This window comes from Myotis daubentonii, chromosome 2, assembly GCF_963259705.1.
Source record: "Myotis daubentonii chromosome 2, mMyoDau2.1, whole genome shotgun sequence".
Taxonomy (NCBI): domain Eukaryota; kingdom Metazoa; phylum Chordata; class Mammalia; order Chiroptera; family Vespertilionidae; genus Myotis; species Myotis daubentonii.
Genome location: NC_081841.1, coordinates 125,142,311 through 125,170,131, shown reverse-complemented (window position 1 = coordinate 125,170,131; position 27,821 = coordinate 125,142,311). Strand labels below are relative to the sequence as shown.

The window sequence follows — 27,821 nt, the reverse complement described above, 5'->3', positions numbered from 1 at the left end:
AATTTTAAAACCAAACATTGACACAGTTTCTGTACCAAAGAATGGAAAAAACAACCCTTCAAATAATTAGTAATTAATGTGTAAGTACAGTAATTATAATATGTAAAGTTGTTTTTAAGATCACAAAGAAAGTACATGTAACCCATTGCATTTAAAGTGGGAAGTATAAGAAGAGGCTATTACAGGCCTCCACTTCCTCCCCTGCAGTCTCTTCTTTGTGCAATGGATGGCATTGTCCCAGAAAAAGCAATTGGTACAAAGCAGAAATTGGATAAGCTCTTCTCTGGCTGCATCACTGACGGACCCTTTATCTGAGCAGTAGCAACTCAGTCTCTGCAGCAAATGGAAATGACAACAAGAAGTTCAAAGGTGACAACAGAAGTGCAGGCTTGTCTTTCAGAGAGATTCGCATCTGGAAGCTTCCCAGTGATGTCACCGAGGACGAGGTCATTTCCCTGGGACTGCCCTTTGGGAAGGTCACCATTTCCTGATGCTGAAAGGGAAAAACAGGTCTTCATTAAGAAAAACATGGAGGAAGCAGCCAACACCATGGTGAACTACACCTTGATGACACCCAAGCATCTTGGCCAGCCAATCTATATCCAGTTCTCCAACAACAAGGAGCTGAAGATGCACAGCTCACCCAACAGGTACAGGCCCAGGCAGCCTTGCAGGTGGTGAACTGTGATCAGTCCGGAACTTGGCACTTGCTGCCTCGGTCCTGGCTATGGATGCTGGGATGGCGATGGCTGGCCAGAGAATGGTGCTCAGGATCATTATGGAGCCCTTCTTCTGCTCAATAACCTTGGACGTGCTTCACCAGATCTTTTTCAAGTTTGGCATAGTTCTGAAAATCATCACTCTCACCAAGAACACCCAGTTCCAGGCACTGCTGCAGTATGCCAAACCATGAGTGTCCAGAAGGCTAAGCTGTCACAGGACAGGTAGAACATCTACAATGCTTGCACACACTCCGTATATACTTTTCTCTGCTCACCAGCCTCAATGTCAATCAAGTACAACAATGACAAGATCCAAGTCTACACCACTCCTACCCTGCCCTCTAGTGATAGCCATGCCTCGCTGGATAAGACCATGGCTCCGGCCATGGGCCTTCCGTGCACCTGCTATCATGTCAGTTTTTCCATTGGCAGGAGCTGGCTCCCCTCTCATCTTTGCAATTTCTCATGCTGCAGGTCTTTCTTTTCCCAATGTGCACGGGGCCCTGGTCCCTCTGGCCACACCTTCAGTGGCAGCAGCTGGCCCGATCACCATCCCAGGCCTGTCAGGGGCTGGAAATTCTGTTATGCTGGTCAGCAACCTTATCCCCCAGAAGTCACACCCCAAAGCCTCTTTATTCTTTTCCGTGCCTATGGCTATGTGCAGTGGGTGAAGATTTTGTTCAATAAGATGGAGAATGCTCTGGTGCAGACGCCGGAGGGAAGCCAGGCCTAGTTGGCAATGAACCCCTCAAAGAGCACAAGCTGCAGGGAAACCCTGTGCACATCATGCTCTCCAACCATGAGAACATGCGGCTGCCCCATGAGGGCCAGAGGGACCAGGACCTCACCAAGAACTATAGGAACTCACTTCTGCGCAGCTTTAAGAAGCCAGGCTCCAAAAACTTATAGTATTTCTTCCCACCCTCAACCAACCTGCACCTTTCCAAGATCTCGCCTTCCATATCCGAGGACAACCTCAAGATCCTCTTCTCCAGCAACAGCGGAATTGTCTAAGGGTTCACATTCTTCCAGAAGGATTACAAGATGGTGCTGATCTAGATGGGTTCAGTGCAGGAGGCCATCCAGGGACTCATCCACCCACACAACCACGACCTGTGAGAGAACAGCCACCTGGGAGGACAAGGGCTCTTAAGCTTTCAAGGTTTTTTTCCCCTGCAAATTATAGACCAGAGTTTTTTGTTTTTGTTTTTGTCTGCCTCTAAGGCTGGCACACATTAAGGTGGCACAACAGCTCTTGAGTCTTAACTGTCTCCTTTACCTTGTGTAGTCCTGCACTCAGGGGTCCCAGGGGCTTCCCTGTGCACAGACCTTGTGCTGGTCGACCCCTCTTCCTGGGGGCTGGACTACTGAGTGTTCGTGTTTGCATGGGGACAAGGGTTTAAATATAATTTTTGTACCTGTTGTAAGACATGAGGGGCAACAAGCACTGTTTTTTATGGTGTCACATGTATATTTTGATGTCAGCAATTATAGGTTCAGTATTGTAATGTGGAGCATTGCACATTTCATTGCCTGCCTTATGGCTTGTAATGTTGAGAAAACTGAATTAAAGTGATTTTATAACAAATCTTCCCTTTTCTGCCGGCTTTCTGTTCACACTGTAGAAGGCAGTTTGGCAATCCTGTACTGGAGTTAAATAAATTCTCTCTATCCTGGTAAGAAAAAAAAAGAAGTGAGAAAGGCAAGAAAGGCCCCATATCTGAGGCAACAGTTAAACTTAGTAGGTTGTGTAGGAGGTAATCAGAGGTATGAAAAACTTATTCAAATTAAGAATGTTCCATTCTATCCCTAGTATTTCTGATGGTATTTAAATTATAGATAATTATTGAAATTTATAAAATTACTTTGCTATAACTTTTGAGACAATGATACAATGATCCCTTTTAGTCAAGTAATGTGATTGATTTCATTGATAAATTTTTCCACTATTGAACCATTCTTAAATTCCTGGAATAAGCCTATATGATCATGGTTTATTTCTTTAAATTCACAGTAGATATACTTGCATACAATTTTATATAGACTTTTGAAATTTATGCTTATAAGTAAAGTAGGCCTATATTTTCTTATGTGTTGTGCTGTTTTTCATGGCTGTTGAAATCAAGTTAACACAAACTTCAAAAAATAAATTGGCAGCTCCTTTTCTTTTTTCCATAAACAACTCTATTATTGGTTATTTTTCCATGAGCATATCCTATTTTGTGAATGTGTTTCTTTCCTGTTATTATTATTGCTGTTGTTGCTATTATTTCTCTGGTTCCCAGCCCGGGTTGCAGGTGGAGTTAATATATATATATATATATATATATACATATATATATATATATATATATATATATATATATATATATATATATATATATATATTAACTTCAGGCCAAATCCCTCTGCCAGGGACTAAACCTCCTTGGACGCCGGGTAGTGGACGAAGAAGATATGAGAAGTCATCTATACTAATACAAGGGTAGTATGCTAATTAGATGTCTTCTGGATGACCTTCCAGACGTCCTTCCCAACAAAGCCGTGGTGGCTGTGAAGCCCAGAGAGAGATGGCTTGGCAGCTGCCATGGCTCCAAGGCCCAGAGAGAGCCACGGCAAGCCAGAAGTCCCGCTTCTGTGTGTGAGCTGCACAGGAAACACCTTTTGCCTTCAATACTGCAGCGACTCTTCTTGGCATTGACTCCACAACCTGTTGAAAGGTGATGCAAGGAATCTGACACCATGCCTGATGAATAGCACTGTCCAGTTCTGTGAGATCTGATGATTGTGGAACCAGCTGCCTGATGGCTCTTTTACCTTTGTCCCACAAATGCTCAATTGGATTGAGATCTGGTGATTGTGGGGGCCACCTAAGCAAGGTAAAGTCTTCTTCACGTTCTTAAAACCACTCCTGCACAATATGAGCACCATGGCATGGCACATTGTCTTGTTGGAAGAAGCCATCTCCATTGGGATACGCCACCAACATGATAGGATGAACTTGATCAGCAATGATACTTAGGTATGTTGTGCTATTCAGACGTTGTTCCACATGAATTAAAGGGCCCAGATCATGCCAGGAAAACATGCCCCAAACCATAACACTGCCCCCACCAGCTTGAAGGGTTGTACTGATGCATGTGGGGTGCATGCTTTCATGCTGTTTCTGTCAAATTCTCACTCTGCCATCTGCATGATGTAACTGGAAACATGATTCATCAGACCACATGACTTTTTTCCAATGCTCGACTGTCCAATCCTTGTGTTCCTGTGCGAATTGGAGACGTTTTATCTTGGTAACTGCAGACAGCAAAAGTGTTTGAACAGGCCTTTGGCTTCCATATCCCATACAATGCAGTGTATGGCTAATTTGCCTACAAACGTCAGGTGGTCATAATAATCTGGCCACTCAATGTTCAAATATCTCCCACGTTCAAAGGCTGTTAAATTGTGTTGTTTACCCATACCTCCGGAAAAAAAATCATTTCTACTGTCATGGTTAACAACCTGCTTCCCTATTTCTAATGGTCTGGCCTTCTAGTAACTTCAGCACGAAATTATAGCTAATTTGCTTACAAATGTCAGGTGGTCATAATAATCTGGCCACTGAGTATATATATGAGTTACCTTATTATATTACTTACTAGTAGCCCAGTGCACGAAATTGGTGCACTGGGGGTGTCCCTCAGCCCAGCCTGCACTTTCGCCAATCTGGGACCCCTCGTGGGATGTCCAACTTCCGGTTTAGGCCTGATCTCACAGGCAGTCAGACATCCCTCTCACAATCTGGGACTGCTGGCTCCCAACTGCTCTCCTGCCTGTCTGCCTGATTGCCTCTAACCACTTCTGCCTGCCAGCCTGATCACCCCCTAACTACTCCCCTGCCAGCCTGATTGATGCCTAACTGCTCCCCTGCAGGCCTGGTTGCCTCCAACTGCCCTCCCATGCTGGCCTAGTCTCCCCTAACTGCCCTCCCCCGCTGGCCATCTTGTGGCCACATGGGGGTGGCCATCTTGTGTGAGATATGGCGGTCAATTTTCATATTACCTCTTTATTATATAGGATTATATAGGATGCATTCTCTATATTTATAGTTTTGTTCACATGATCCACTTTGGACTTAGAAAACTGAATTAAAGCGTCCTACTTCTAGTCTATGCTATAGACTAGACCAGAATTACTAGGATAGACAAAAAGCCTTTCTTTTTCTTCACTGTGGCCTTCCACAATTTATAAGAAGCACCTAATAAATTAAACCTCAAGATTGTTAGCTCCTCTGATTCAAGCAGCCCCTCTTTCAAACTGCAAGACAAGTTACTTTCAAGGCTACATTCTTTTTTATTATTATTATTGCTTAAAGTATTACAAAGAGTATTACCTATGTCTCCTTTTTTTCCCCCCTGCCCTTGACAATCCCCTGGACTCCCCTACCGCCCAGTGTCTTATGTCCACTGGTTATGATTATATGCATGCATACAAGTCCTTTGGTTGATCTCTTACCCACCCGCTCCTGCCCTCCCACCCTCGCCGGCCTTCCTGCTGTAGTTTGACAGTCTGTTCGAGGCAGCTCTGCCTCTGTATCTATTTTTGTTCATAAGTTTATAATGGTCTTTATTGTCCAGAAATGAGTGAGATCATATGGTATTTTTCCTTCATTGACTGGCTTATTTCACTTAGCATAATGCTCTCCAGTTCCATCCATGCCATTGCAAATGGTAAGAGTTCCTTCTTTTTTACAGCAGCATAGTATTCCATCGTGTAGATGTACCACAGTTTTCTAATCCATTCATCTACAGATGGGCAATTAGGCTGTTTCCAGATCTTCGTTATGGTGAATTGTGCTGCTATGAACATAGGGGTGCATATATCCTTTCTGATTGGTGTTTCTGGTTTCCTGGGATATATTCCTAGAAGTGGGATCACAGGGTCTAATGGGAGTTCCATTTGTAGTTTTTTGAGGAAACTCCATACTGTCTTCCATAGTGGCTGCACCAGTCTGCATTCCCACCAGCAGTGCACAAGTGTTCCTTTTTCTCCACATCCTCTCCAGCACTTGTCGTTTGTTGATTTGTTGATGATAGCCAGTCTGACAGGTGTGAGATGGTACCTCATTGTTGTTTTGATTTCCATCTCTCGGATGATTAGTGACTTTGAGCATGTTTTCATATGTCTCTTGGCTTTCTAAATGTCCTCTTCTGAAAGGTGTCTCTTTAGGTCCTTTGCCCATTTTTTGATGGATTGTTTATCTTCCTTTTGTTAAGTTGTATGAGTTCACTATACATTTTGGAGATTAGGCCCTTATCAGATATGACATTGGCAAATATGTTTTCCCACGCAGTGGGCTTTCTTGTTGTTTTGTTGATGGTTTCTTTTGCTGTGCAGAAGCTTTTTATTTTGATGTAGTCCCATTTGTTTATTTTCTCTTTAGTTTCCAATGCCCTAGGAGCTGTATCGGTGAAGAAATTGCTTCGGCATATGTCTGAGATTTTGTTGCCTTTGGATTCTTCTAGTATTTGTATGGTTTCCCCTCGAATATTTAAGTCCTTTATCCATTTTGAGTTTATTTTTGTGTATGGTGTAAGTTGGTGGACTAGTTTCATTTTCTTGCATGTATCTGTCCAATTTTCCCAACACCATTTATTGAAGAGACTATCTTGACTCCATTGTATGTTCATGCTTCCTTTGTCAAATATTAATTGAGCGTATTGGTTGGGGCTGATTTCTGGGCTCTCTATTCTATTCCATTGATCTATATGTCTGTACTTGTGCCAATACCAGGCAGTTTTGAGAACAGTGGCTTTGTAATACAGCTTGATATCTGGTATTGAGATCCCACCTACTTTGTTCTTTCTCAGGATTGCTGCAGCTATTCGGGGTCGTTTTTTATTCCAGATGAATTTTTGGAGAGTACGTCCTAGGTCTGTGAAATATGCCATTGGTATTTTAATGGGAAGTGCGTTGAATTTATATATTGCTTTGGGTAGTATGGACATTTTAATGATGTTGATTCTACCAATCCAAGAACACGGTATGTTCTTCCATCTCTTTATGTCTTTCTCTATCTCTTTTTTCAACGTCCTGTAGTTTTCTGAGAAGAGGTCCTTTACCTCTTTAGTTAAGTTTATTCCTAGGTAGCTTAATTTTTTTGGTGCGATGGTAAATGGGATTGCTTTTTTAGTATCTCTTTCTTCACATTCACTATTGGTGTATAGAAATGCCATAGATTTCTTGGCGTTAATTTTGTATAATGCTAATTGCCGAATTCTTTTATTAAGTCTAATAGTTTGTTGATGCAGTCTTTAGGGTTTTTAAGTACAATATCATGTCATCTTCAAATAAGGACAGTTTTACTTCTTCTTTTCCAATTTGGATGCCTTTTATTTCTTCTTCTTGTCTCATTGCAATGGCTAATACTTCCAGTACTATGTCAAACAGGAGTGGTGAGAGTGGGCATCCCTGTCTTGCTCCTGTTCTTAGGGCAAATGGTGGTAGTTTTTGTCCATTGAGTATGATATTGGCTGTGGGTTTGTCATATATGGCTTTTATTATGTTGAGGTATGATCCTTCAATTCCCACCTTGCTGAGAGTTTTTATCAAAAATGGGTGTTGAATTTTGTCAAACACTTTTTCTGCATCAACTTATATGACTATGTGGTTTTTTCTTTCAATTTGTTTATGTGATGTATCACGTTTATTGATTTGCGGATATTGTACCATCGTTGCATCCCTGGGATAAATCCTACTTGGGCGTGGTGTATAATCTTTTTGATGTACTGCTGGATCTGATTTGCTAAGATTTTGTTGAGGATTTTGGCATCTATGTTCATGAGGGATATTGGCCTGCAATTCTCTTTCATTGTGGTGTCTTTACCTGGTTTTGGTATTAGGGTGATGCTGGTTTCATAGAATGAGCTTGGAAGTGTTCCTTCCTCTTGGATTTTTTGTGTAGTCTGAGGAGGATAGGTTTTCGTTCTTCCTTGAATGTTTGGTAAAACCCCCCTGTGAAGCCATCTGGTCCTGGGCTTTTGTTTGCTGGAAGCTTTTTGATGACTGCTTCAATTTCTTCCATAGTTATTGGCCTATTGAGATTTTTAGATTCTTCCTGATTAAGTTTTGGAATGTTGTATTTTTATAGGAATATGTCCATTTCCTCCAGGTTGTCTAATTTGTTGGAGTAGAGTTGTCCATAGTATTTTTTAACAATCATTTTTATTTCTGTGGGATCTGTTGTTATTTCGCCTCTACCATTTCTGATTTTGTTGATTTGGGTCCTTTCTCTTTCCTTCTTGGTGAGCCTGGCTAGAGGTTTGTCAATCTTGTTTATCCTTTCAAAGAACCAGCTCTTTGTTTCATTGATTTTCTGTATTGTTTTTTTGCTCTCTATGTCATTTCTTTCTGCTCTAATCGTTATTATCTCCTTCCTTCTGCTCACTCTGGGCTTTTCTTGTTGCTCTCTTTCTAATTCTTTGAGTTGTAGATTTAGATGATTTACTACAATTTTTTCTTGTTTGTTGAGATAGGCCTGTAGAGCTATAAACTTCCCTCTCAGGACTGCTTTCATTGTGTCCCAAAGGTTTTGGATTGTTGTGTTTTCATTGTCATTAGTTTCCAGGATGTTTTTAATTTCTTCTTTGATCTCATTGGTAACCCAATAAATATTTAATAATGTGTTATTCAGCTTCCAAGTGTTTGAGTATTTTGAGTTGTTTTTATTGTAGTTTATTTATAATATTATGGCCTTGTGGTCTGAGAAGATGTTTGGTATGATTTCAATCTTCTTGAATTTGGGGAGACTTTGTTTGTGACCCAATATGTGGTCTATTTTTGAAGATGTCCCATGAGCACTTGAGAAGAATGTATATTTTGTGGCTTTGGGGTGAAGTGTTCTGAAGATGTCAATTAAGTCCATCTGATCTAGTGAGTCATTTAGGATTGCTGTTTCTTTGCTGAGTTTTTGTCTAGTGGATTTATCCAGTGATGTCAGTGGTGTATTAAAGTCCCCTACTATGATTGTATTGTTGTCAATCTCTCCCCTGATATCTTCTAAGAGTTTTCTTATGTATGTGTGTGCTCCTGCATTGGGTACATATATGTCTATCAGGGTTATATCCTCTTGTTGTATCAATCCCTTTAGTATTATGAAGTGGCCTTCCTTGTCTCTTGTTATGGCCTTCACTTTGAGGTCTATTTTGTCCGATATAAGTATTGCTACCCCAACTTTTTTTTCATTTCCATTTGCCTGAAAGATATTTTTCCATCCCTACACTTTCAGCCTGTGTGAGTCCCTTCTAATGAGGTGGGTCTCTTGTAGACAGCAAATATATGGGTCATGTTTTTTTATCCATTCAGCCACTCGATGTCTTTTGATTGGACCATTTAGTCCATTTACGTTTAAAGTTATTATTGAAAGGTACTTGTTTGTAGCCATTTCTATTTTTTTCTTTGTGGCTGTTTTCTTTCTGTGCTTTTTATTTCTTCTTTTTACACCAGTCCCTTTAGCATTTCTTGCATTGCTGGCTTGGTGGTGATAAACTCCCTTAGCCTTTTTTTGTCTGTGAAGCTTCTTATTTCCCCTTCAATTTTGAATGATAGCCTTGATGGATAGAGTATTCTTGGATTCAGTCCTTTGCTTTGCATCACTTTGTAAATTTCTGTCCATTCTTTTCTGGCCTGATGTGTTTCTCTTGAGAAATCATTTGATAATCTGATGGGGGATCCTTTGTAGGTAACTCTCTGTTTCTCTCTTGCAGCCTTTAAGATTCTGTCTTTGTCTTGTACATTTGCCATCCTTATTATGACGTGTCTTGGTGTGGGTCTTTTGGAGTTCGTCTTGCCTGGGACTCTCTGTACTCGTGTAACTTTTTTCTTCCCCATATCAGGGAAGTTTTCTGACATTATTTCTTCAAATAGATTTTCTAATCCTTGCTGCTCTTCTTGTCCTTCTTGCAGCCCTATTATGCATATATTACTTCGTTTCATGTTGTCCCGAAGCTCCTTTAGGCTCTCCTCCTGCTTTCTAATTCTTTTCTCCAGTTGCTGTTCAGATTGAGCTTGTTTCTCTGCCTTATCTTCTAATTCACTAATTCGGTCCTCTGCTTCTTCTAGTCTGCTGTTGAAACTTTCCATGGTGTTTTTGATTGTAGCTACATCACTTTTCATTTCTTCCTGATTCTTGCATAGGTTGTTGATTTTCTCATCCATCCAGTGAATGAATTGTACAACCATTATTCTGAATTCTTTTTCTGTCATGTTGCATGCTTCAACTTCATTAATGTCCTTTCTTGGTGACTCCTCATTGTCTTTCCTCTGGGTGTTGTTTCGTCTCTTCATTCTGATTATCTCCAGATGGTTCAAACGTCGAGTTGCGTGGGCCTGGGCTGTGTGCAGTGGGAGCCTCCCACCACCCTAGTGTCACTGAAGGCTCTGACACTAAGATGTGTGGTTGTTGTGGGTTGGTGGAAACCAGGTTCGCTCAGAGTCAGTGTTGTCATCGCTCAATGTGGCCTCATAGGCGCCCTTAGAATCAGGGACCCTGCCTGCACCGTGCTGGAACAGAGACCACCCTGAAGCATGTTGAAAACCAGAGCCCCCTAGCGTGCGCCAGGAGTCAGAGTCCCCCAGAATCCAGTATCAGAGTCTCTGTTGCTTTGCGCGACCTTGCCTTGAGAATCAGGGTCCCTGTGTGCCCTTGCACCAGGAATTGGAGTCACTGGCTCTTAGTATGAATGCACAGGAAATCAGGATCTCAGGCGCAGGTGAGGAGAAACACAATGAAGTCACTGGTGCTTGGTGCTACCTCCTGCCCAGAGAATCGGGGTCCCTGGGCCTGTGATACGCGGGACAAATTCCCGGTGTTCTCGCAATTGCTCCCAGCCCAGGGCTCAGAAGCAGGCAGTGCACCCAGGCTCAGTTCCTGGGGTTCGTGAGCTTGCTCCCAGCCCAGGACTCTTGAACCCGGCCCTATGTGGGATCAGTTCCAAGGTGCTAGTGCACTTCCAGGCTAAAGTTCCTGGAGCACTGAGGCCCCAGAAAGGGGTGGGTCTATCAGTTAGTTACTCTGGCACTGCCCACAAGCCTGCGGAAGGGGGGATGGGCTCTGTTACTCAGGGCTCTGCCGCGGGATTTCTGAACTTTTGGTGTCCACAGGTCTGTAGCTGTAGTCACAGGTCTCTGTCCCCAGTGGCTGCAGGGTCCTGGTATGCGTCTGAGATCAGACTGGGTGGTGCTGAGGCCAGGATCCTAGTCTCAAGCAGCTCTGTTTCCCAAGATGGTGTGGTCGCCATGCCTGTGCTGGCCACCCAGGAGTGTCCATGCAGGGAGCGGGACTCCGCCGCCTAAGACTGCCCAGTTTAGCAGCCCCTTAGAAGACCTGCAGAATCTAACTGTCCCTACACGCGTCCACACACTCCTCAATCACTTCCTTGCGCTCTCACACTCTCTCCCTCCCTACCTTCCTGCTGGTCGCCATTTTGGAAGTCCTCAAGGCTACATTCTTGCAAACCTCTCCTACCTGTTGTTTTTTACAACTCTGGGATAGTTAATAAAAAGTTTCCTACCTTCTTTCTCTTCAAACAAGATTCTTTTGAACTCTTCAAAACCTTTACTCTAAGAATGTTTTACAGGCTTCGGAAAATACTGATAAGACACCTCCCTAGGACATCTGCCTGAATTGTTTCCTGAAGAACCAGCAAACTTTTCAAGGACAACCCCCTGATGTCTGGTCAACTCCAACCTCAAAATCCCCCTCCCTTCCTTATCACCTAGCAATAGCAGCCAAGGCTTTAAAAGGGGGAGCAGCTTTTGTTCTTTGCCCTTGTATTGATTAGTAATACACTGGCCCTCTCCCTTCCAGAAAAGTAAAAATAAGCTTTCTCTCTGCATCTATCTATCTATCTATCTATCTATCTATCTATCTATCTATCTCTTCTTTTAGTTCTGAATTCACAGGCTGTATCACCAGCTAAAAACCCTAACAAAAAAATCTTCTGCAAATTCTGCTTCATACCTAGCCCCGCCTCCTTATACCACAATTAAGTTAGTATCTCTGAAGTAGAGATAAAGCATTATTTTTAAAGCAATAATTTGCTGTCATGTTAATGGCTGCCCAGTCTTTAGTGCTCCAAATCCTTCATCTGTACATTATTTAATTGTTTTAAGCAAATTTTAAAAACGTTTCAATCTTTTTGTTTCAATTGCATCTCATGTATATAGCATACAGAAACATTCCTTCCCTAGGAGGGTTAAGTTGAAAATAATTCTCACTATTTCCTTTTACTCACCTCTCTGCTCTCTGCTTTCTCATTCACACCCACTTTCCACATCCAGTCCAACAGCAAGCTATTATGGCAAAACTCTCAAATCCACTATTTCTCTCACTCCCAACACCTTAGTCTAGGGCAGTGGTCGGCAAACCGAGGCTCAAGAGCCACATGCGGCTCTTTGGCCCCTTGAGTGTGGCTCTTCCACAAAATACCACGTGGGGGCGCGCACGTACAGTGCAATTGAAACTTCATGGCCCATGCGCAGAAGTCGGTTTTCGGCCTGGGCGACTCTATTTTGAAGAAGTGGTGTTAGAAGAAGTGGGGGGTGTTGGTCGTTCAGGCAACAGGAGATGATGCGCAGGCGGACCAAGGGATACTCAGCACAGGGGAGGTGCACGATTCATGCAGGAGTGGAGTGAGCCAGTCAGTCAGCAGTCTCATTGTGCAGTGGTTAGTGCTAGTCGCTTCCGCAAATCGTGCACAGGGGACAAAAGTACCTACTTGAAGCATAAAGTTACCTGTATTTTTCCAACCAGCTGCAAATCCTACAGGTATTCAATTTTATCAATAAATAATATCGTTATTAAGTATGATATCAAGTTTTATTCAATGTACCTATAGTTTAACTAAGACTTAAAACTTTAAGTAAAATTTATTAAGTTAATTTTAGTGAACGTTTTGGAGTGAAAGAAGATGTAGGATTGAGAAAGGTATGTTGGACATATAGAGAGGATGAACGAAAGGAGATAGACAAAACAAGTATATAAGACGAGTGTGGATGGGAGAGTTGGAAGGTATCGACCTCAGGGAATGTACCTCAATCAGCTTAGGAGTACCCTAATTAAGTTAATAACAATGTACCTACCTATATAGTTTAAGTTTTAAAAATTTGGCTCTCAAAAGAAATTTCAATCGTTGTACTGTTGATATTTGGCTCTGTTGACTAATGAGTTTGCCGACCACTGGTCTAGGGCAGTGGTTGGCAAACTGCGGCTTATGAGCCACATGCGCCTCTTTGGCCCTTTGAGTGTGGCCACGAAGTTTCAATCACACTGTACGTGAGCACCCGCACGTGGTATTTTGTGGAAAAGCCACACTCAAGGGGCCGCAGTTTGCCAACCACTGGTCTAGGGTAACATCACTGGTTGTCCAATTTTCTTTAGTAGTCTCCAACCTTGCATCTTCTCTCCCTCCTTTTTCCCTTACCAATCACTTTTTCTCATGGAAGTCAAAATAATCTTTTTTATATTTAAAAAAACTTTATTGTTGAAAGTATTACATATATCCCCATTGACCGCTCAGAATATTATTTTTAAATACTTGATTAGATTTTGTCACACCTCTGCATAACATTATAAAATCCAAACTCTTAAGGGAGTCTATGTGGGCCTACATGGCCTTTTCTCTAACTAATTCCAGCCTTATTTCATGACGCCATCTTCTAAGTGCCAAATATTCTGGTTCCTCCAACACACTGTAATTTCCATTCTAAAATTTTATTTATGTTGCTCATCCTACTTGAAACTACCCTAGCTTCCCCCTTCATCTAATTAGCTTCTACTCACCTCCCAAGTTTCTGTTCAAATGTTACTTTCTCAAGAGACCATACCTGACTACCACATTTAGATTAACTCCTTCCTGTTATTTTTAGAAAACCATTCTTTTCCTTCATTACACTTATATAATTTATACTTAGATAGTTACATGTATGCTAGTTATGTGTGTGCTGGTCATTTCTCCCTGACTAGTGCCCTATTCCATTAGGAAAGGGACTTGTGTAGTTCCAGGCAAGTAGTAGGTTTGTCAAGTTGTAAAAGTTTTAGTTATATGTGAGAAAATTGTCTCTGAGAAGTTATATAACTTTGTGAATGCATTAAAACTTTGAGATAATCCTGCTGTGTTTTAGTTCTAGTTGAATCCTACAAGAATTTTGAGAACTTTTCATTATACACAATTCAATATAGGTTAAAATAAAATCAAAGGTTTATAATATTACTAGAGGTCCATTGCACGAAGAGATTCATGCAATAGGCCTTCCTTCCCCTGGCTGCCAACACCGGTTTTCCTCCAGCACCCGGGACCCAGGTCTTCGCTCCGGTCGCAGCAGAGAAGCCAAGCCTCTTCAGTCTTCAGTCTTCTTTAGTCTTCAGTCTTCAGTCATCTTCAGTCTTCATTCTGCCATCTTTGTTGAGTTAATATGCATACCCATCCTTGTATTAATTAGTAATACACTGGCCCTCTCCCTTCCAGAAAAGTAAAAATAATTTGCATACCCATCCTGGTGGGCTTATGGAGTGACACCAATTGGCATGTTTCTCTTTTATTAGTGTAGATACAGCTCAATACTGGCCTTGCGAACATTGACTGCCTTAGCCCTTGTTCTATGTGTCTCCATTCCTACATGCAAGCTGGGCAACTGTGGTCAACCCTGCCCCAGGACTGTTGGGTACTTAGGCCTTATAGCATTAGACATACTTAGAGGGGATCCATCACTATCCCCACCAATACTGCCATTAGACTTCATCTTTGAGACAGAATCTATTGACCCAATAAGGTAACAGGGAATACTCTTTTATCATGTGAAACTTTAAAATATTAACATGAACAAACATCATTGTTATTTTACCATGAGGTTCTCTAGGAGACAGAGACATTTAAAAAGCTCAAACAAAACCCAGCATTTAAAAATGTCATCTCTCTCTCTCTCTCTCTCTCTCTCTTCTTTTCTTTTTTAACAAGTAGGACAGAAGGAAACTATAAAAGAAGTTAAAAGAGCAGACTTTCAAATTATTTTTCATCTTGATGGGAATGAAAAAAATACCTGGTAGCTTTTCCAATGTAGAAAGTTTGGTTATTCTTGACCTAATTCCTGTCTAGCACTCTTTGCACTGTTCCTCTCTCTACCACACCTCCCCCAGCTTCTCTGCTAAGGAGTGCTCATTTGCATAATTAAACTGCTTAACAGGGATGCTGAAAGAGTAGAACAAACCATGCTTGGAGCCAAATATTCTTCAAGTGCCATTTTTACCCACACCCCCATTGCGGGAGAGAAACCATTTGAAGAAAAAGTGGAAGCTGCATAGTGATATATTAAAAATGCCCATGGAATATAGTTTATAAAATTGAGAAGTTTAGCATGGGTCTATTAGCCTGAAGGCAGAAAGAAATGAGACATAGACAAGGAGGAAATATGAGGATCTGTGAGAACTGAGTTGGGAAAATTTAAATGCATTTTACAGCTTTTGGAACTAGCTTGTCAAGGCTGAATCCATATATATGAGGAGTTAACTCTCCCCATTGTAGTAAGTGTGAAATACCACATAGAACTCCAGTTATTAGAGTCACTCGTTTGGGTAAATTACCTTCAGGAAACTACTCCTAAAATGCACATAGTTTTTTTTGTTTGGTTTTAATTTGTTTGTTTGTTTTCTTGCTTCTTTTGCTCAGAATACAGGGATAAGACAAAACAAAGGGCTAATTTTGTATAAGGATGAATTCTGGACCATAAAAGAATGCCTCAAGCTGGTTAAGTTTGATCTGAAATGACATTGCAACATAATGCCTAAAACACAAAGCTTGATGTGGGAAGGAAATAAGAACTCTGCTTTTATTTAGCTTTGCCTTAGAATAGTTCTTTAGATGCTTTTTATCAAGAGATGTTTATTCATAATGTTAGCAGGAAAAATCAGTTAAAACACTTGTATGTTGGAACATCTGTGATTTTTAATATGTCTTAGCTAATGACAATAGAGATAATGGCCAGAACCCAAGGCAATAGAGTTCTTCTGAGTAGAGGTAACTGGGCCTTCTTCACAGCTCAGACTCAACCCCAACCATAGCCTGCATCTCTCCTGAGCAACATCTGTTGGCTAGTGATACCTCATTCCATTTTCCCATGGGGTTTAACATTAGTCACATTATGTTAAATGTCAGCATCCCATGAGCCACTAGTCCAAGCTAATGCCCCTCCTGTAGAATATAAGCTACATGGTAGATGATGCTTTGTCTGAGTTGCTCATAGATGTATTCACAGTACCTAAACCAGTGCCTGTGCCATGGTAGGCACAAAATAAATATTGAAACAACAAGTGAAAGAATGAGCAAACAAGAAGTTAAAGCAGAAGCTCAGTAGAGTGATCAAGTCATCTGGTTTTAACACTGAAAATTCTATATCACAGAAACCTCAGTCTTAGATAAAGCAGATGGTCAATAACCTAATGTCCAATCATATAAGTAAAACTCACAATGTGGGCGTTAGAGGTTATCCATTCAACGAATGTTTTTTTGAGTATCTAGTAGGTTTCAGACACTAATCCAGGCACTAAGATTAGGGTAGTGTGCAAGACACAAAAACACCAAATGTAGCTTACATTCTGGTGTAGCAGTCATTAAATACGCAGACCATCAGACACATTGCATAAAATCAGGCAGTAAGATGTTCAGTGAAGAATAATGAAGCAACGAAAATGATAACGAGTGATGAGGGAGGGGCGCTGTTTTGAATATGATAAGTCAGTAAGTGTCTGCTGATGTGATCAGTGTTCTGAATGAAGTGAGGGAGTAAACTTTGAGGATCTGTGGGAATGAGTGTGCTGAAAAGAGAAAAGCAGATGCACAGGCCCTGTAGCAGGAGTATGCTAGGCTTATCTATACATATATAAAAGCCTAATATGCAAATTGTCCCTCCTGGGAGTTCGACCGGGAGACCGATCACTCACTTTGATGTGCACTGACCACCAGGGGGTGGCATGGAATGAAGGAAGGCCCCAGCCAGAAGACAGAAGACCCCAATTGGGCCTGATTGCCAGCCAGGCCTAGGGACCCTACCCAGGGACAAATTTCATGCACCAGGCTTCTAATTGGAGAATCAAACTTTGCTATTGTTTGACCTACCTCCTGAAGTTTAGGCCTACAGGAAAACAAGCCTGTATATGATCACTTTTTTAATCTGTGCATTCCTTTATTCATTCACGTATCTCAATAACATATTTTTAGGTGCCTACTATGTGCCAGGAACTATGCCATATATTGACATATAAAGACAACATTGGCTCACTCTTGTCCATCCTTTCTCTAAAGGAACAAGAACTCTCCCAAGTATTCTTCAGAGGTTTATGAGGTTATATTCTGAACAGACTAAAATTGTTAACCAGCCCTGCAGCCTAACTAGCTTAAACTTCTACTATTGCCATATCCTGGGACATCCTGCTCTACATCCCACCCATGAGGCTTATCTCTGCATCAATTACACACTTAGATAACTGAAAGCACTTAACAAAACTCTATAGCAGTGGTTCTCAACCTTCCAAATGCTGCGACCCTTTAATACAGTTCCTCATATTGTGGTGACCCCAGCCATAAAATTATTTTCGTTGCTACTTCATAACTGTAATTTTGCTACTGTTATGAATCATAATGTAAATATCTGATATGCAGGATGTGTTTTCATTGTTACAAATTGAACATAATTAAAGCATAGTGATTAATCACAAAAACAATATGTAATTATATATGTGTTTTCCGATGGTCTTAGGCGACTCCTGTGAAAGGGTCGTTCTACCCCCAAAGGGGTCGCAACCCACAGGTTGAGAACCGCTGCTCTATAGGATGTGCTTTTCCAGGCTTTAATAAAGATAAGGACATGTTACAGCAGGAAAAGGAAAGCACAAGCAAACATCAAAAGAGTTCTGAGGCTTCCAGGTCCAGTCCCCAGGCTGTGTTTCATCTTTAGATTGATTGTTAACCCCATAGACATGTTGGTCTCGGGATTCAAGGCTCAAGTTTATAAAGGGTCTTTTATGTGCCACTCATCATGTGGCTAAAAGCAAGCTTCATAATTGGTTAAATCAGGGCCAAACCATCAAGCAACACATTTCAGTAAACAATGTGGAGATGGTAATACATGGTGCATCTAAAGGCATTTTGGACCTTCATCGGTGCATTATATATCATTCGCTATTACCAGTAATTTTCATTCGTAACTTGACTGAAGATTTCCAGTTACTTTTGCTGCTGTGACTGATGCTGCCTTAGCACTAAACTGCAAAAACTTCATCTGTGCCCATTTTCTTCTTTCCTTTTCTGCTCATCTTATCTCTACCCATAAATTTGAAACACATTTATCACCTGATGAAACCTGAATTAAGCTTTTGCCCATTTATCCATCACCACACTTAATCACTGCTTAATAGCCAGTAGGCAGCCCTAACTTAATATGTTCTAAATAAAACTATTATTTTTCCCCAACCACCTCCCTCTCCCGGGCATCCCAGTGTGTGGAATAAAAACTTATCCAATTATACACCCCCCAACTAAGGAGATATATATCTTTTTCTTTGAATTTATCAAAACAATCATCTGATCAGTTTTTTCTGCCTTTGAATAGAGGAGTTTTATTTTTTTTTTTAATGCAGTACATATAGTACAAAGACATTGGAGATTACATATACAGTATCTTAAAGTCAGGTTTGCTGAAATATAATTGACAAACAATATATCACATACTTCTGAGTGTACAGAGAGGATATAGTCTTGATTTTTATCATTCATTTTTCTTTACAATTCACATTCTAACATCAAGCAAATTCATTAGCTTTATTTTCTGAAAGATTCTCATTTGACATCAACATGCTGAAGGCTACAGCTATACTTACTGAACATGCAATCAGGGCAAATGTGTGTGTGGGGGTGGGGGTGGGGGGTTGGCGCGGGATGGTCTTAGGTATAGCTGACAACTTCCTCTCCTGGGGGAGAAAGAAGGAGATGAGGCTACAATTTGCAATGCTCTGAAAAAGAACTCAAAGTGATTCCGATGGGCATTTAGGGATCAGCAAGCACACTGAACCTTAATATTAAAAGAAAGTATTCTAAGCACTAAGAAAACTTTAAAATTAAAGCTGATCCTGCTTGAGATAGGGAATTTGTGACACTTTCTGCCAGGAAAAGGAACAGTACAGAGTAAGTCCAACTAAGGGCTAAAAGAAGGAAGGGAAATCAACCTACCTCAGATGGGATTGTGTATAAGGGGGATTCTGATATAGAAGGAGAGTGGGTGTGGTAAGGTGGGGAATGTCCAGTCAAAAATAAAGTTAGTTACTTAATGCCTAAAATGACAGCTAATAATACTTACAGGCCAACTCAAAGAAAAGTTTAGGTTTTAAAAGAGTTTTCAGAATGTAAAAAGTTTTGCTGAATTTGACTTTTTAGTATAAAACCAAATAAAACCAAAAACGTATGGAAACCCAAATATGCTTGCTTTAGAAGTCATAATTGACATAGATAAAGTAACTTTCTCACACACAAAAATAAGATTTATGAAAGTACTAGAGGCCCAGTGCACAAATTCGTGCATAGGTGGGGTCCAGCTGACCTGGCCCCAATTAGGGCCAGGCCTGTAGGAAGGAGGAGATGGCGGGAGGGCCCAATTAGGGTCGGGCAGGCTGGGGGGAGGGGCCATGGGTAATTGGCCAGCAGACCCAGCCCCTGAGTGGGGTTGGGGTGCCGATCAAAGACAGAGCTGGCTGGGGGGAGGGGCCACAGGCAGATCAGGTGGTGGGGAGCTGATCGAGGGCCAGTGGCCTGTGGGAGGGGCCATAGGTGGTTGGCTGGCCAGCCCTGCCCTTGATTGGAGTGAGGGGGGTCAATCATTGGCAGGGCCAGCCTCAGGGAGGGGCTGTGGGCTGATCAGGATGGTGGAGGCCCTTTGGGGTGGGACTGGTTGGAGGGAGGGGCTTCAGGAGGTCAGTCGGCCAGCCCTGCCCCCTATTGCTTTAGAGCCGGCGGATCAGGGACAGGGCCAGCGGGGATGAAGGGCCGTGGGGAGTGTTGGCTGGCCGGCCCCATCCCCCTGATTGGGCTGGTTTGCTGGCCACAGTGGGCGTCATAGCAACTGGTCATTCTGGTAGTTATGGCATTACAATTGCTGGCTTTTTATAGAGAGAGATTATTGCTAAATAGGGTCTTGGCATCCTTTTTAAAATTTTTACTTGTTGATTGTAGTTTGCATTCAACACTTTTTTGTCTTAGTTTCAGGTGGATAGCACAGCAGATAGATATTCATATAGGTTTCAGTGTTTCCTTCCATAGTCAAGTGCCCACCTGGCACTATAGTTACTAGAATTTTGTTAACTATATTCCCTATGCTTTACCTTTTATCCCCTTGCCTATTTTGTAAATACCTATTAGTACTTAATCCCATAATCTTTTTTTTATTAAATCTTTATTGTTCAGATTATTACATTTGTTCCTCTTTTTTCCCCCCATAACTCCCCTCCTCCCAGTTCCCGCCCCACCCTCCGCCCGCACTCCCCACCCACTGTCCTCATCCATAGGTGCACGAATTTTGTCCAGTCTCTTCCCACATCTCCCACACCCCTTTCCCCCCCCCCCAAGAATAGTCAGAAAATTCCCTTTCTATGTCCCTGATTTTATTATAATCACCAGATTATTTATTCACTTGATTCTTAGATTCACTTATTGATAGATGCATGTCTGTTGTTCATGATTTGTATCTTTACCTTTTTCTTCTTCTTCCTCTTCTTAAAGGATACCTTTCAGCATTTCATATAATACTGGTTTGGTGGTGATGAACTCCTTTAGCTTTTCCTTATCTGTGAAGCTCTTTATCTGACTTTCAATTCTGAATGATAGCTTTGCTGGATGAAGTAATCTTGGTTGTAGGTTCTTGGTATTCATCACTTTGAATATTTCTTGCCATTCCCTTCTGGCCTGCAAAGTTTCTGTTGGGAAATCAGCTGACAGTTGTATGGGTATTCCCTTGTAGGTAACTGACTGTCTTTCTCTTGCTGCTTTTAAGATTCTCTCTTTGTCTTTTGCTCTTGGCATTTTAATGATGATGTGTCTTGGTGTGGTCCTCTTTGTATTCCTTTTGTTTGGGGTTCTCTGCGCTTCCTGGACTTGTAAGTCTATTTCTTTCACCAGGTGGGGGAAGTTTTCTGTCATTATTTCTTCAAATAGGTTTTCAATATCTTGCTCTCTCTCATCTTCTGGCACTCCTATAATTCTTGTGTTGGTATGCTTGAAGCTGTCCCAGAGGCTCCTTACACTATCTTCGTATTTTCAGATTCTTTTTTCATTTTGCTTTTCTGGTTGTGTGTTTTTTGCTTCTTCGTTTTTCAAATCTTTGCCTTGATTCTTGTGCTCGTCTGGTCTTCTGTTGGGAGTCTGTATAGTATTCGTTATTTCAGTCCGTGTATGCTTAATTTCTAGTTGGTTCTTTATCATAACATTGAGGGTCTCATTAGATTTCTTGAGGATCTCACTACATTTATCGGGGGCTTCTAGACAGTTTTTAAGAGACCTTAAAAGTGTGGTTCTGAACTCAATATCCTCCATTGACAATTTTTTCCTGATTCTTTTTCTCCGCATTTTTTATGCTTTCTTGGTGCACCCCCTAATGGTCTTTGTGCGCAGTCTTGTTGTAGTTAAGCCTTGATTGTTGTCGACAATACCGGGGGTGATTTGACTTCCAGGCTAACTGGCTATGAGAGTCCGCTGTGTCTGCAGTGGGAGAGCTTCTGTGCTGGATCTCTAGCTCGGTGCTAATCTAGCGTTTGCCTGAGGCTGTCCGGCAAATGGCTCTGTGCAGGGCTTGGGTGGGGTGGGTCCCTGGCGATCTACAGGGCTGGCAGGAGCGAGCAGTTATGGCTGCTCTCAGTTCCATCCCTAGGGGCTCTGCCTCACAGAGTCCCAGCAACCGCTGCAAACCTCGGAGAGAAAGCTGCCTTCGAGTTCCAACCAAAGCCAGACAGTCCCGCTTCTCCCGTTTGAGTCTGGGTCCCTAGAGACTCGCCCGGATCTGGAGCTCAGAGTCTGAAACTCCCTCCCGATTAAAAACAACAACTGCGCCCTCCGCCTCCAGCCCGCTCCACGTGCACTCCGCACCTTAGTATTTCACTTCAGCACTGCGCCTCCTCTGATTCTGGGTATGATATTCTCTTTCCTCCTAGTTGTAGAATTTCCACTCAGCCAGCCTTCCTGTTGTTCTGGATGATGTCCGTTCCGTCTTTTAGTTGTTTTTTGAAGTGGTTGTTTGAGGCAGCAATCTCCGGCATTAACCTATGCCGCCATCTTGGTTTCTCCCATAACCTTTTTTAACTTAATCTTCCAATGTCCCTCTTCTCTGACCTTGTCTGTTGTCTGTGTCTATAAGACTATTTCTAATTTGTTTGGTCCTTTATTTTGTTCTTTAGATTTCACATATAAGTGAAATCATATGGTATTTGTATTTCTCTGCCTGTCTTATTTCACTTACATAATAACATCTAGGTCTATCCAGCTATTGCAAATGATATTTCATTATTTGTTATGGCCAAGTAATATTCTATTATACATATGCACCAATTTTTTTTATCCACTCATCTATTGATGTACATTTGGGTAGCTTCCATATTTTGGCTATTATAATAATGAGCCAGTGAACATGGGTGTTTTGAGTTTCTTTGGCATCTCATATGTTAAAAAGAACTCACAAACCCTCCCTCGTGCACTGTTGATGGGAATGTAGATTGGCACAGCCACTGTGAAAAGCAGTATGGAATTTATTAAAAAAAATAAAAATGGAACTGCCTTATACCCAGTGATTCCACTTCTGTGAATATATCTGAAGAAACCTGAAACACTAATTCAAAAAAATATATGTACCCCTATGTTAATTGCAGCTTTATTTACAATAGCCAAAATTTGGAAGCAGCCCAAGTGTCCATGGGTAGATGAGTGGATAAAAAAGCTGTGGTACATTTATATAATGGCATATTACTCAGTTGTAAAACAGAAGGAAATCTTACCCTTTGTGACTGCATGGGTGGACTTGAAGAGTATTATATGAAGTGAAATAAGCCAGTCAGTGAAAGACAAGTACCATACGATTTCACTTATACAAGTGTGTTAATCTAATGAACAATAAATGAACAAAATAGAAAAAGACTCATATCAGATACAAAGAACAGACTGACAGCTGTCAGAGGAGAGGGGAGTTGGGGAGCTGGTGAAAAAGATAAAGGGTAACAAAAAAAACTTCATAAACACAGACAACAGTATGGTAATTACAAGAGGAAAAGGGGAGTGGTGGGAGGTAGAAGAGGGTAAGATGGGGATATGTGATGAAAGGAGACTTGACTTGGGGTGGTCAACATACAATGCAATTTACAGATGATGCATTATAGAATTTATACCTGAAACCTATATGATGTTATTATTGTCACTCCAATAAATTCACTAAATAAAATAAATAAATTGATAAATAAATAAATAAATAAATAAATAAATAAATAAATAAGAAGTCACTTTAGTTTGTTCTTAGAATTGCTAAGAGCAGTACTATTTGTAATGGTACCCACAAAGATAGGACATAGTTTATTGCCATCACAATTGAGAAGAGAAAGTTCACTTTACTAATGAAGACAGTAAAGCAAGAGTGGGCACAGCAAAAAGGGGGACCAGCTACAGCATCTTGTAATTAATCAAGATTCACACCCTGGAAGAATCTCATTTTTTTAAAAAAAACAACACTAGCTAACAGCACTCACTGAAGAAGCAGTTGTTGATTTTATTTTCAGCTTATAAGAAAGTGGCCTTGGAAGTTTTCATTTGCATCATATGTAAACATGACTTTTGCAATAGAAAAGAGAAGAGTTATACATTATCAAATATAAATAAACAAAAATAAAACAACTTTAAATGTTGACTATGTTGACCTTAAAAATAAGCTCACCAATGTGTGATTTACTAACTAGCATAGTAAGTTAATATTTAAGAAAGAGGATATAGTGACAAAATATAACTTGATTACATTTACATTTTAAAATGATTGGAGTAGTATAAAATATAGGCATTTTTAGATATGTGAGCTTATTATGTAAATGGTAACAAACACACAGCTATAATACACTTCTGCATGTGTGGGTGAATTAGTGAGGAAAAAAGAAAAAACTGCCAAATTAAAAAAATCTGTGCTGAGATAAAAAAAACTATATATATACATATATTTGTATTACTGATTTGTGTAAAAGTTAATATTAATTGGTAAGGTAATCCACTAAACCAAACCTAATATGATGAATCAAAAAGACTAAATTACACTGCATTTACATGCAACTTTATTACATACATGATTTCTTTTTCTCAGATATTAATTAAAAATATAGTCAGATTATTTGTAAGAACTTTAGCTATATAAGAGACTAAAATGTATGATGACACCACAACTGAAAATGAAAAATACTGTGTCCCCAAGACATGAGACAGGCCTTAGTGCTGAAGTAAGTCATTTCAGATCCATTCTGGAATATTTTTCTGCCCGAGGGAAGAACACTACAAGCAGAGGATAAAGTTGGAAAAGGCAACAGCCAACCCAGTTTAAAGATTATTTTCCATGTAATTTTTTCCAACTTTCCTATGTTTCAGCATTAAGTGGCCCCTCTACTGTGTGTAAAAAAATCTTAAACAGTATTCAATGTATATTAAAAAGAATAAAACAGGCTTATTTAAATTCATAAGCAAAGTGGGGATTTTTAAATTAAAAACTAATTGATATGTCCCTTGGCCTTCCTTCTGTCTTCTTTCAAAAAGTATCTATTTAGTTCCGTTGACCATTTTTTGATTGGGTTGTTTAACTTCCTTTTGTTAAGTTGTATGAGTTCCCTGTAAATGTGGAGATTAAACCCTTATTGGTGATAACATTGGCAAATATGTTTTCCCATGCACTGGGCTTTCTTGTTGTTTTGTTGATGGTTTCTTTTGTTGTGCAAAAGCTTTTTATTGTGACGTAGTCATTCGTTTATTTTCTCTTCAGTTTCCATTGCCCTAGGACAGGGGTGGGCAACCTTTTTGTGAGTGTGTGTCAAAACCAGCAAAATCTCTGACTCACAATTCTTCTGCGTGCCAACCCTAATTTTTTGAGAACATGTTACGCCTACTTGATATCTCATAATGTGTACATATGTGAAGAACCTTGAAGAAATAATAAAATTCATTTGAGCAACAAAAACACAGTATATGATGATGAAAAATAAATTTATTTTTTGATGTATACATGTACACTGATATTCCAACAGAAAACTTTATGACTCTGTTTGATATTAACAGTGAAACTTTGGCTGCTGCATCACTGATGCCAGAGATTTTACATCAGGTTTATATTTCGTGACCTTCAGAGATATGCAGGAGCTACTACTTTCATCCATCAGACTACTTCTATTACGAGACTTAATAAAATTCATCACTGAGAACAAAGATTCACAAGCGTATGTGGATGAAACCAAAACACTGGTCAGATCTAGGAAGGCAGGGAGAGTTAAGGCAGAGGCATAGAAATTGCTCTTCCCCTCTCTCGTCAATCCATGTCTACGGTCTTTAAGATAACTTGTTATGTAAAATTATTTATTTATCTAAGATGCACCTACACTGAATTTATCTGAAAAATAAAAGTCGATATTAAGAAAAAAATTGTAAATGGAAGATTATAAGAGAGGGTTTCGTGTGCCAGCAAAAGTTACTGGCGTGCCAATTTTGGCACACGTGCCAGGGGTTGCCCACCCCTGCCCTAGGAGCTATTTTGGTGAAGAAATTGCTTCAGCATATGTCTGAGATTTTGCTGCTTGTGGATTCCTCTAGTATTTTTATGGTCTCCTGTCTGATGTTTACGTCCTTTTTCCATTTTAAGTTTTGTTTGTTTGTTTTTTTCTGTGTGTGTGTGTGTGTGTGTGTATGTGTGTGTGGTGTAAGTTGGTGGTCTAGTTTCATTTTTTGGCATGTATCTGTCCAATTTTCCCAACACCATTTATTGAAGAGAATGTCTTGACTCCATTTTATGTTCTTGCCTCCTTTGTCAAATATTAATTGAGCATAGTGGTTTGGGTTGATTTCTGGGTTCTCAATTCTATTCCAATGATCTATATGTCTGTTCTTGTGCCAGTACCAGACAGTTTTGAGAACAGTGGCTTTGTAATACAGCTTGATATCTGGTATTGAGATCCCACTTACTTTGTTCTTCTTTCTCAGGATTGCTGCAGCTATTCGACAATGCAATACCATCTCACACTTATCAGAACAGCTATCATCAACAAATCAACAAATGACAAGTGCTGGCGAGGATGTGGAGAAAAAGGAACCCTCGTTCACTGCTGGTGGGAATGTAGACTGGTGCAGCCACTGTGGAGAAGAGTATGGAGTTTCCTCAAAAAACTAAATATGGAACTCCCATTTGACCCAGTGATCCCACTTCTGGGAGTATATCCCAAGAAACTAGAAACACCAATCAGAAAGGCTATATGAACCCCCATGTTCATAGCAGCACAATTTACAATAGCTAAGATTTGGAAATTGCCTAAGTGCCCATCAGCAGATGAGTTGATTAAAAAACTGTGGTACAACTACACAATGGAATACTATGCTGTGGTAAAAAAGAAGGAATTCGACCTGGCTGGTTTGGCTCAGTGGATGGAGCATCGGCCTGGGGACTGAATGGTCCCAGGTTCGATTCTGGTCAAGGGCATGTACCTTGGTTGTGGGCACATCCCCAGTGGGAGGCATGCAGGAAGCGGCTGATCAATGTTTCTTATCGATGTTTCTAACTCTCTATCCCTCTCCCTTCCTCTCTGTAAAAAATCAATAAAATATATTTTAAAAAAAGAAGGAATTCTTACCATTTGCAACAGCATGGATGGAACTGGAGAGCATTATGCTAAGCAAAATAAGCCAGTCAGAGAAAGATAAATATAACAGGATCTCACTCATTTATGGAAAATAATGAACAACATGAACTGATGAACAAAAACAGATCCAGAGACAGAGAAGCATATTTCAAACCATCAAACCTCAGAGGGAAGGTAGGGGAGGGTGGGGATAAGGGAGAGATATCAACCAAAGGACTTGTATGCATGCATATGAGCCTAATCAATGGACACAGACAACAGGGGGGTGAGGGCCTGAGTTGGGGGGTGGGGGTTGGGGGGCAATGGGAAGATAAAAACACATATGTAACAACTTAATCAATTAAAAAAATTTTTTTTAAAAAAAGGAAGGAACTGTGAGCCATGAGGCTGCAGTGGGCACAGGGGCAGGTCTCAGCCTATCCTCTGCACCCCTGCCTGGCTCCTCACGCCATGGCCCCGTCTGCTGGCAGACTTGCTCCTGCTGCCACCACTCCCAGGTGCTGACAGTGTGTCCTGGCTTGCACCCACTGAGGGTACGGAGCAACTGGGGCCAGTGCCAGCAGCAGGAGTGAGCAACTGCTGACCCTATAGCCCCTCAGGAGCAAGGGGAGGTGGAGAAGCCCTCAGGGGCAATCAGGGACGGCAGTGGCCACTCGCACCCACTGACAGCACTGAGCAATTGGGACTGGCGCCAGGAGCTGGCAGTGGGTGCAAGCAGTGGCTCCGGTGTTGGCAGCAGGTGTGAGCGCCTGGCAGGACCACAGTGCAAGGGATCAAAGAATTTTCAATAACCACCAGAGCTCATCCAGATGACAGTGACCGGCTCCTGGCCTTGGTCTGGCACCCCCACTCACCTGCTCCACCATCCCGCTGTGGCCAATGCCGCCATGCTCTGCACTCTGCTGCCTGCTGCCAATGCTCACCATGTTTCGCACGTACTCCCTGGTGGTCAGCGCACGTCATAGTGACTGGTTGTTCAGTTGTTCAGTTGTTCCGCCATGTGGTCTATTTGCATATTAGGGTTTTATATATATAGATTGGCTAACACAGAACTCTCTGATATTGGGCCATTATGTTCTGAAGTCACTGTCCTGCTTGATGCCATGGAGCAAAATGATGTACAACTTCAGGATGTTTGTGGATCTCAGGATGCCTTCGTCCAATGA

At 41.1% G+C, this 27,821-nt stretch overlaps 1 pseudogene; it reads left to right on the top strand.

Annotated features, from left to right (window-relative positions):
• The first annotated feature begins 222 nt into the window (after positions 1-222).
• On the top strand, positions 223-27,821 carry LOC132226668 (polypyrimidine tract-binding protein 1-like; annotated as a pseudogene).